Genomic DNA, 12,109 nt, shown 5'->3' on the forward strand with positions numbered 1-12,109 from the left:
TGCCTTAGCCTGTCTATGAGCCGGTTTACTACCTTTACCCGTAGCTTCAAAGACGCATGGGCTTCGGTCACTATAAATACTCGGATCATGTGGATTGCACCCGTAACTTCAAAGACGCATACACAACCGCTGTACTCATAAAGCGTAGGGATCTCTTAATGCTGCGAGGCATTTTGGGGAAAAACAGTGCGGGCTTGACCCAAAGCGGACAATATCATACCATGTTAAGTGTACTGTTTTACCCAAACAATATATTTCATACAAAAGCGTATCCAAAATTTGGGGTGCACGTAAATCCATGCTCCTATTCCGAGAACATATATAACAATATTATATTTCTCCAAAATTATTTAAATATATCAAAACTAAAGAAATCTTATGATACAAATAGGTATTGAGTGCACCTTTACAAGTGAGGTTAACGGATCAATTCCCATGTCTATTTTGTGATTTAAATAAGCACTTTTTTTTGGCTTTCTTTCTCTATTTGGTTTATTATTTCGAAATCCCCAAGGTTGACATGAAATCTCCATTCTTGTTTTTTCTAGACTAACTAACTAATATATATATATATATATATATATATATATATATATATATATATATATATGTGTGTGTGTGTGTGTGTGTGTGTGTGTGTGTATTAAAAAATAAAAAGACTTGAACTTAGCTTATAATTTCAAAAGTAAATCACGGATCCGTCTATTCATAATAGTGCCTCCATTCTTGTGAAATCCTCGATCTGCCGCTGATTTCATATAGCTTCCCAAAAACCTTATCTTGAAGTCCACATATTGCAGATTGGACTATCTCTATATTTCCATGCTGCAATTTGCCACCGCATTAATATGCCGTGGGTAAAACAAAGGCGAAAGTGCCCGTCTAAATGGAAATAGACAACGCCCACTATAGATTGTAAACAAAACATTCTGTATCATTAACAGTTTGCTAAAGCTTCAAATGAAATATGTATGCAGTATATTGCATTATCCTAATCAAATATTAGACTTCAAATAGATTTTCCAAAATTAGCTTGCTCTTTGACATCTTGTATTAGTTTCGTCAAGTTTAGGTAAGAGGAACCCCCTTCCTCCACAGCCTTTCTTGCAATTTCTCCAAGCTTTTTAGCTCTTTCTCTTCTCATTTCTGCTTCCTCTTCTTCACCCATTAATCTTTCAATAACCATCTTAATGTCATCTTTATTCATTTGTGTTTCCACTTTTTCCTCCTCGAAAAACATAACAGGATTCTCTATGCCAGACTTTACTCCTGTCTTGAGAACATTCGTAATTAGCCTCTCATTACAAAATTGCTCAGCAAATAATGACCAAGTAATCATTGGCACGCCAGCAGATATTCCTTCTATGCTCGAATTCCATCCACAGTGTGTCAAGAATCCCCCGACAGAAGGGTGTGATAATATTAGTACTTGTGGGGCCCAACCATGGATTAAAATCCCATGTTCTTTAACTCTTTCCTCAAAATTCTCTTCATTTAGCCATTTTCTAAATTCATCTGAGATGTGTGTAACAACCCAAATGAAAGGTCGTTCAGATGACTCTAATCCAAGTCCAAGTTCTATCATTTGTGATGTTCGCAAGCGCGATAAACTTCCAAGACAAACAAAGAGGACAGAGTTTGGTTCCTTAGAATCTAGCCATTTCAGGCAGTGGTGTTCATCTATTGAGGCTTTGCTTCCACTTTCTGCTTTGTCTTGTTTCTCTTTGTTGCACAGGGAAACAGGACCAATTGTCCAAACTTCTTGCCTGTTCGAGACATAATATAATTTATTAATTAAAAGTATGCTCCTTCTAATAATTTAAGCTTTTAAATAAGATCATCACACAATTCAACATAATATTAGAGCACGTATAGGTCATGCTTTCAAATCTCACTACCACCCAGAAATAACAAAAATTTTCACGTGCTTAGCCTATGAAAAAAAACCAAACCACATGTGTTGAGACATAACGTAGTAATGTAATTAAAAAAAGTTTTTTTTTTAACAACTTAAACTTTTAAAAAAATGTCACGCAATTCAATATGATATTAAAGTAAGCGGTGGTTATGGGTGATATAATATAATTATGTAATTAAAAGTGCGTTTGTCTATCAATATTAAACTATAAGATTTGATGACCACACAATTCAATGTGATATTAGACGAAGTACAGACCGTGGATTCAAATATGACACCATCCGTAAGGAAAGAATATTATTTTGATGTGTTTGATCCATGAAAATTGAGATATAATATAAATCACAACAGCAACAACAATATACCCGGTGTATTCTCCTATGTAGGGTCTGGAGATGATAGTATGTATGCATACCTTAATTACTTTCTACCTTGTGCAGTTATAGAGGTTGTTTCTACTAAAACCTCGATTCAGGCAAGCACAATAAGACATACTATTATTAATTAATTAATTAATTAATACTATGATCTTTCTTGTATAAGTGTTTAGATAAGATTGTCGCATACTTTAACAGTTCAAAATTACCTTTGGCGTTTTTCAATGCTTTTACATATTCTGGTTCCAACTCCTCAAAGCTATTCACCACTATCCCATAAGCTTCATCTTCTGCCTTCTTCTGTTTGCCCAAAAATTCTTCCCATTCCGAATTGCTTGGATCAACCAAGGTTTTTAGTTGAGCTTTGGTCAGTTCAACTTTGTCCGGAAAACCAGGCACTGAAAAATACTCATTATCCGAATTAACATTTTCCAACACCTCTTAAATTGTGTAAACACAATAAAGAAAAGCTACACATCCCATGAAAAACAATCCGAGGAATGTTAATATTTTTGGCAACATTAGTTGTCCAAGGAAAACACATATCGGAAATTAAACAACTTGGTAATGGATTCAATTCTTGCAACAAGTCTACCACTTGCGACTCAAGCATTTGAGCAGCAAGAAAGAAATTCTTCATCATATCTATAGATGCAAGCATGTCGCAGTTCTCGCACCCTTCTGGTAGCCCTGCTTCTGAGCTTGGAAAATAGAGGTCAATTACTTGAATTTTTAGTCCTGTTTCTATAGCGCGGGCAATGACTGTATTGAATCTATTGGCATTTGAGGGTGTTAAAAGAATTGTGATAATAACACCTCGTTGCGCCAATAATCGAGCTATGTCTATCATAGGTATCATATGGCCTTGTGCCATAAAAGGAAACAACACAAAATGTGGTTGCTCTTGAGTAAGAACTGCCATTTGATTGAATTTACTGGAGAGATACGAGAATATGATTTGTTATTACCTTATTTTATATGGAAATGCTCGGCTACAAGCCTTGGGAAAAAAGGATAATTTTGTGGCGTGGGATTTTTTGCAAATTATCTCATTTTCTTTTGCTAATTTGGAGGCCACGTCTCCTTATTAGCTTCTCTTAAGAGACATCTAAAGCAAATTAATAGTGAGAAGCAGTTTGTATTTGGATAATTAATTTAAAAAGTATTTCTAAGCATCAATTGATGTTTAGCCAAGCTTTTAAAAAGTGGTTCTAAGTGTATTTTTCTCAAAAGTGTTTCTCCAAAAAGTGCTTCTGCGAAGAAGCTATTTTTTTCCGCTTCTTTAAAACTGCTTCTGCTTCTCCTTAAAAATACTTTTTTCTCCTAAAAGATTGGTCAAACACTTCAAATTCAGAAAAAAATATTTTTTTTTAAAAAAAATGCTTTTGAACTAGGAGAAACTTGACCAAATAGGCTATAAAAGTTGTTCCCGAAAAAAACAACAAAGAATGTAAGGGAGTTTAGTTAGTGTGGAATAATCTCTTCAATACTTTATTAAGATTCGGTTGTGAATTTTTTCACTAAGAGATTTAAAATTTAAATAAACACAAACACGAGTGACCTTGCGTACTACTATCTCTGCCCCCCAATGACTTTCAAAATTTCTGAATATATATTAATTAATATATTGAAGTGTATGGTCATTTGGATATTTTACGGGCAAGAAGCAAAGTGATTTAGTTTATATATACACTTTAACTTTTTATATACACGTAATTTTCCGGCGAAAAAGATTCGGGTGAACCTCTTGCGTCACACTATCTCCTCCCCGGAAGACTTTCGAAATTTCTTATTTTAGTGATGGAGTATATACTATTTTTACTCATTATGATTAATAAGTGTTTTTTATGTTAAAATCTTTGTTTTTATTTCAAATATTGTTTGTGAATTGAAGAGGGAGCATCCAATATGGTGGTAATTTCAGTTTCATAGACAAATAAGGTGATGTAAGAGCAGACATAAGCAAACTGAGAGTTATATGTATCCTGTTTGTTTGTGGTTGCTGGAAAGTAGAAAAGAGGACAAACTGCAACGTCTGATAACCAGCACATAGATATACGACTGAGTTTTAATTTATTTTCTCTCTTGTAACCACAAGTTTAATTTCTTGCAAAATTCTAAGTTCACATAGATGCATGGCCCATTTCTATGCCGTGTTCAAGTATTGATTCTGCCATGCATGCCCATATCACTTGTTGGGATCGAAATAATATAGTGACGGAAACTAATAATATAAAATTTGATGGACAATAAATTAGACAACAAAGAAAGTATACTAAAAAAACATACTATATTAATATGATTTAGTCAATTGACCTAAATAAATCTACTAATATTAATAAAACTAACTGAGAGAATAAATTCTTCTCTAAACAAGAATCTTTTCATGACTACATTATGAATATTGTTGTTGTAGTTATGAAAAACAGAGATGTTCAATGTATAGATGACCAATTTATTTGAAACATATATCTATAGGCCAAATATATACATAGTCCCTTAAAGTTGTCACGAAATATCAACTAGACACTTCAACCGAAAGTCTTACCTATTAAACACAAATTTGATAACTCCAAACCAACATAAGTACGTGCATTTCACTTCACGAGGACTCTTTTGACATGTCAAATCAAATCAATTAAGAGATTACAAATCAGCCAAAAAATAAGAGTCATGTCAGAAATTTAAATAATGCCAAAAAAGAAAAAAATTTCCGTGACTTTTCTTACTGTCATCTTCTTTCTTAGGATACTGCTTTCTCCTCGGATGAACAACTCATCTCTCCCGTTGAAACCGGCAAGTTTATTTATGTTTTGATGTTAGCATTCTCATTTTCTTAGAGAAATACTACAGTCTTTTAGAAAAATAAACAAAATAGCAAGAAACATTTCCCACCAAGAAGATATGAAGTCAAACCCAAATACGGCTTCTCCTACCATTAACCCAACTAGTGGTTTCCGGCGAACCTAGATGGTGGGGACAACGAAAGAACACATTTTGAGTTTCAGATCAATGCCCAAAAAATATTTTGATAGCTTTGTCTTTTTCATCCAAAAATACGGCAAGAGAATTCATCACAGACCATAATAAAAAGAGCTAAAGGAATCAAGTAACTCATCTCCATTTTCTCCGTACCGAAATGGCTATAATGGAAAATCAATAAAGCAAACTTTTTATTAGCTTAAAAATAAATAAATAAATAAATAAATAAATAAAATTAAGCAAACTTTCTAATCTTTTCATTCTTAGAGCAAGAGAATAATAAGTCAGAATTCATCTTTCTCTATTTCTTTATTATTTCTTTTTGTTGTCTATTTTTATGTTATTTCTATTCATAGCAGTAGAGTAGTCATGAAAAGAAGAAGATGATGGCTGGGTCTTGTTAAAGAAGAAATAAGAAAAGAGAGAAAGAGAAAGATTCAGTAATTCACGCGCCTAGCTCAAAGTGAGAATCACTTCTTGTGCCATATATGCATGAAGTGTTCAATAGGAATAGTTTTGACATACTTTAAGTGTCTAATAGGTAACAATTTGTGTCTAAGTAAAAATTGATGACAACTTTAAGGGGCTACATATGTATTTGGCCTTTTTTATATAATACAAGTACAATGTGTTATATAACAAGTATAATTGGCAACAGAGTTTTAAATTGGGGCCTGATATTAAAGATGTATATTAAGCCCATTGCCGTGAATCTTAATCATAGCGTACGCACTTTTTCAAATAGATTATTGCTTCTACAAGATCTATGTACTCGTCTAAATGTATAAATAACTAAGTGATAATAACTTAATTATTGTAGATATTGATCCAAAGTTCAAATCTCAATGAAAACTTCAAAAGTTGCATGGATTATCTAACTCATCCATTTTATTTATTGAAGGGGGTGACCCAAAATGGCTCCACTGCAACATGGCTACCCTATGGATTAGTTCAACCTTCTTTTGTAAATTAGGGACCGATAAATCGCCCAATGAAAATAATGATTTCAGTTTAGCTCGAATTGCATGACACAAAGTCATTCCTTGAGATTTGAATAGTTGTCCACTACAGTCCTCCGTCTCCCAGATAATAATTTTATTCATCCAAGTAAAAATAGTATAACTTTCTTCGTGTAACTTATAGTACTTATATTTTTAAAAACTTACAAATTTTATATTTGAATTTATACTTAAAATTAAGAAGTTTGACTCCCGAAATTCAAATTCTGACGTATAAATTGAGACAAAGGGATTACGAGTTTAACTTATGTACTATTAGGTCCCTCAAATGATATTTAGAAAAATCTTTTCATAAAAAAGTAAAATTTATAATTTTGAAGTAAGGCAAATTTCAACAAGTAAATATGATACGTGTAAATTTTATTACACTGTGTACATCAATATAGTTCAAAATGAAACATAAGTATAAAATTTGATTTAAAAAAAAACAAATTCCATAACTACGTAGGAAATCAAGCAGCAAGAAATAAGATGCACGCCTTTAGTTCAATAGGTTTTAAGTAGAAGACCATTATCCATTGAACAAAGAGTCATAATTAATCTTTACAAAATGAAGGAGATGTCTCTCCGGAAACGTTACGTCCCTTTCCCTAATAACCAGAAATTAGTCCCAAAACTTTGCACCATTTTCATTATCAGGAGCTTTCTAATTGCGTTCTGCTTAGTGGCCTCCATTTATCTAATCTCCAAGGCTCATCTCTTTAACAAATATGCTTATAGTGCTACTGCGGTTACAAATAAACTAGAAATTATCAGCAAAGAAGAAGAAGTAACGAACATATCCCACATCCTCTTTGGCATTGGAGGGTCAGCTAAAACATGGAACAATTGCTCGCGTTACTCGAGTTCTGGTGGAGACCAAATGTAACGCGAGGGTTCGTGTGGCTCGATGAAAATCCCCATGAAAACGAGCCATGGCCGGATAATTTCCCACCCTATAGGATTTCCCAAAACACTTCCAAATTCAAATATACATGTTGGTTTGGTGACAAGTCAGCTGTGAGGATTGCGAGGATTCTAAAGGAGAGCTTTGAACTAGGTTTAAAGAATGTGAGGTGATTCGTAATGGGAGATGATGATACTGTGTTTTTTTACAAAGAATTTAGTGACAGTTTTGACTAAATATGATCACAACCATATGTATTACATTGGTGGGATTTCCGAAAGTGTGGAGATAAACGTATTAGGTTCATATAGTCAGGCATTCGGTGGCGGCGGCATTGCTATTAGCTATCCTCTCGGGGAGGAGTTAGTGAAGATTTTAGATGGTTGTATAATCGCTACCATTACATGTACGCTTCTGATCAGAAGACGCTGTATGGTTGAGATTGGCGTTTCTCTCACGAAAGAACCCGGTTTTCATCAGGTATACAATCTTTAAAACCTTAAATTTTACTTAAAGTAGTATAGTAACATTATAAGGGCAATTTTACCAATTATAATCTCTATGTGTCATCTTATAGAGCTTTTGAGCCTGGATGAGCTTAAAAGCTGGTTTATTAAAAAAAGAGCTTCAAAAAAAGTTAAAATCTGCTTTAAAAAAATTCAAAACCAACACTTTTATATGATACCATTATTATTTAGAGAGCCAAACAATTTATTTTTATTACTCTATAATTTTAACGAATATTTTAGGTATTTTTTATTCTAAAATAATTTGATTTATAGTAATTTTATACATATATAGTTGTCAAATACTTCATTTATCACATTTTATGCGACATACTTTTTTTATTTGTCCAAGAAAATAATATATTTTTATATTTAAAGACATTATTGTACTTTAAATTTCTTATTTTACCATTTTACACTTGTTTGTTTTAAGATGGATATACAAGGAAATCCACGAGGGCTTTTGGCAGCACATCCCGTGGCGCCACTTGTCTCACTGCACCATTTGGATGTGTACTTGTTACATCCTCTTATTCCATCAATGAGCAAATTTGAGTCAGTGAAAAAAGTGATTGAGGCTTACAATAAGGATCCAAGTCGGACGATGAAACATAGTTTGTGCTATGAACTAAAGATAAACTGGTCATTATCAGTGTCGTGGGGATATTCAATTCAATTATATCCATGGCTGATGAATGCAAGAGAATTGGAGATGCCAATGCAAACGTTCAAGACATGGAAAGGGTTTGAAGAACCATTCACATTCAGTACACAGCCAAACAATGTAGAACCATGTAAAAGGCCTATAGAGTACTACTTGGATCAAGTTGTTGACCTTCAAAATGATGAAACCTTGACCAGTTATAGTACCATTGCTGGTATTAACAAGCAATGCGAGAACCAAAATTACAGACCAGCATTAGCAATTCATATGGTTAATGTCACAACTACTATTCTACCTCCCCAAGTTTGGAGACAGGTAAACTTCTACCATTTGTAATTTTTATGTGAATCATATTTGACTAGGGTACAAAGTTACAAAAAAATAAAGATCAATTTTAAAACTTGTGATCTTATACATTTTATGTTAACGGTAAATTGAGTCCAAATAAAATGATACAGTATAGAGGACAGATTAATTTATTTATTTCCATAAAATCTTTCTTATTAATTTTACTGTCATAAAATTGATGACTATACATGTACAAAACTTTCCACTTAAAAAATATAGACCAATTTTGGTTTATGAAATATCTAATTAAGGTGAACCCATTGTATAAAAGAACAGGCACCACGACGACAATGTTGCGACGTAATCAATGATGAAGATGGTATTAGGAGCGACTTACATATCAGAATTAGGGGTTGCAATAGGGGGGAATCGGTAACACCGCCCTTCTATGACAGGTACGGAGAGTTTGCCTATTTTCAGAGATTTGTTCGATGAATGAAGGAGAAAAAATTTCAAATGGTTATCTGGGAGAGAAAATTGAAATGGGTTTAATAGTACGAAGTTAGCTAAAGGTTAAACCCGTCAAATTTAAAATCTAAATTCGCCTCTTTGATCTTCGTGATAGTGCAATCATCTTTTTAAATTTCTAAATTCGCCCTTTCTCGTGGTCTAAGTAAAATCAGTTCAGCCTATAATTATTGAAAATCCCAACGATCGTTTGGTTGCATACTCCCCATATGTGAATCTCACGCTGTGATATTTGCTTTCATGTTCATGTATACTTGCCACGTGTGTTACTATTCTGAAGCGGGTCAAAGGTATCTGTTGTAGACTGCAGGGCAAAATTTCAGCATGTTTTGATATGAAACTTTAGCAAATGAACTAAATAACTTCAGCATGCATTAGAAAAAAATAATTAGAAAATTACATACTGCAAGACAAAAACTTAAGCAAGTTTAGTCTGAAATTTTAGCAAATGAACAAAAAAACTTCAGCTTGTTTAGACTGAAGTTTCGGATAAAACTCATGACAAAACTGTAGACTGCATGACAAAATTTCAACATATTTTGGTATAAAGTTTTAGCAAATGAACTAAATAACTTCAGCATGCATTAGCAAAAACTCATTAGAAAATTACATACTACAAGACAAAAATTTAAGCATGTTTAATCTGAAATTTTAGCAAATGAACTAAATAATTTAAGCATGTTTAGTCTGATATTTTAGCAAATGAACTAAAAAAATTTAAGCATGTTTAGTTTGAAATTTTAGCAAATGAACTAAATAAGTTCAGCATGCGTTAGCAAAAACTCATTAGAAAATTACATACTGCAAGACAAAACTTTAAGCATGTTTAGTCTGTAGTTTTAGTAAATGAACTAAATAACTTGAGCATATATAGTCTAAAATTTTAGCAAATGAATTAAATAACTTAAGCATGTTTAGTCTACAATTTTAGCAAATGAACTAAATAACTTAAACATGTTTAGTCTGAACTTTTAGCAAATGAACTAAAAAACTTAAGCATGTTTAGTTTGAAATTTTAGCAAAAGAACTAAATAACTTTAACATGTTTAGAATGAAGTTTCGTATAAAATTCGTGACAAAACTGTAGATTGCAGGATAAATAACTTTAGCATGCATTAGCATGAAATTTTAGTTTCAATGTGAAACAACTTCTTACTATATTAGCATGAACACTACTAAAAGATAACTCATTTGCGACTGAAAATTTCTGACCAGAAAAATTAGTCGGAAATTTCTGACTGATTCGGTCGGAATTTTCAAAAATAATATTTGTTATATTTTTTCTAAATTCTTTCGACTATTTTTCCGACATCATTGGTTGCAACGTTTAGTGCAAAAATCTGGGATAAACAATTACGACAGATTGATTCAGAAATTTAAAGTCAAATAATTTTATTTGACCATTTGCGTACGTTTCGGTCGATATCTTTTTAAACTGTGATCAAATTATTTTTTTAAGTTGCGACTGAAACGGTCGCTAGTTTTGCGATGAAATCAGTCACAGATCGTTTTTAAAACTCCAGTCCCGCCCCCATTTCTTTATTCTTCTCTTTTCTTTCTTTCTTCTCTCTTCTTCCTCCATTGAGAGCCCCAGACCCCCCAGCCCGTTGCTTGCCGGAAAAGGTACTTGACTTCTTCCCTCTTCTTCCCCGGCCCTCCTTTTTGTTAAACCCATCCCCTATATCAACCCCCTTCCCTCACCCCTTCATTTTACCCAACCCCGCCCCCACTCCCACTGTCGTCCCCATCTTGTTATAGAAGACTATAGTATTTTAGAATTTATTTAGGAATCTAATTTTTTTGTTGAAAATACATCATGAAAATCACATTAGGAATTCATAGAAAATCACATTTCAAGAATTTACATTAGAAATCTTGCCTACAAGTTTTAGATACTTTTTAGTTCTCTAATTCAATTAAATTTGATACTAGTTTAGAATTTTCATAGATGTTTATTTAGAATTGCCATAGATTTATTTTTAGAATTGTCATAGATGTAATAATATTTAAGTTTGAAACTAAATTCACTTTTGAAATTGAGGTTAGTACCTATATGTGATTTTAACAATTCCGAAGTTTATGTATATGCGGAATTGTTAACTTTAGAGAAGAATGATTTAGAATTATATCAAGTAGTTATAATTTAAAGCCTTAGTTTTAAGTTTAAGAAGTTAAGCTTATTATCGCTTCCTAATTTATTAAATGGACAATATTAAATTTAAAACTTAATAATTGCTACATTAAAGGAATTTATAGATTTGACAAATTATTGGCCATGTGTGGTCTTTATGAACGTATAAGAAGCTATTTAAATTTAATTTATATTTTGAAAAATTTATATAACATAAAATAGGGATAAATATAAGATTTGGAGTGTTAATGAATTTTAATTTAAAAGAATATAATACGTTAAAAAATTGAACCTTCGAATTGGCGTAACCTATTAATTACTTTAAATAAACTAAATACATCGCTAGCATTGTGGTTCATCTTTTGTTCCTCATACATCCCCCACTCAATTATCATCTCCAGCATCATCCACTCCAAGTATATCTAAATTGGATATTGGAGGATCTCACGCAGCCGCATCCCCATCTACCAGTACTTCTACAGTTGCTGGTACCGTGAGACAGTATACTGGAGGGACTGTACAATACGATCATCTTCATCGGCTGGTTATCGTTCCCCATGGCAACGAGTGAGTTTTCCTTCAATTTCTTTTTAAAAACTTTCAATGAAATTTTGCATATAATGAATCTAATGACATTTTATATATTAAATTAAATGCAGGTTTTTGCCATCCTATCAGGCCGCGCATTGAAATACTACAAAATCGACCCCATTGGTCTCAACTATACCCATGTTCCGCAGCACCTCATGGCAATGGTCTAGAAAATCCTGTAGGTCCTTAGAAGATGCACCACTAAAATGAACAAGAAAG

General features: G+C 32.8%; 2 pseudogenes; one reads left to right on the top strand and one right to left on the bottom strand.

Moving 5' to 3' along the window:
- Positions 1–677: 677 nt before the first annotated feature.
- On the bottom strand, positions 678–3,277 carry LOC107764165 (UDP-glycosyltransferase 73C4-like; annotated as a pseudogene).
- A 3,476-nt stretch (positions 3,278–6,753) lies between these two features.
- LOC107772971 (uncharacterized) lies at positions 6,754–9,142 on the top strand (annotated as a pseudogene).
- Positions 9,143–12,109: the final 2,967 nt, after the last annotated feature.

The sequence above is a fragment of the Nicotiana tabacum genome, chromosome 2 (assembly GCF_000715075.1).
Source record: "Nicotiana tabacum cultivar K326 chromosome 2, ASM71507v2, whole genome shotgun sequence".
Classification (NCBI taxonomy): domain Eukaryota; kingdom Viridiplantae; phylum Streptophyta; class Magnoliopsida; order Solanales; family Solanaceae; genus Nicotiana; species Nicotiana tabacum.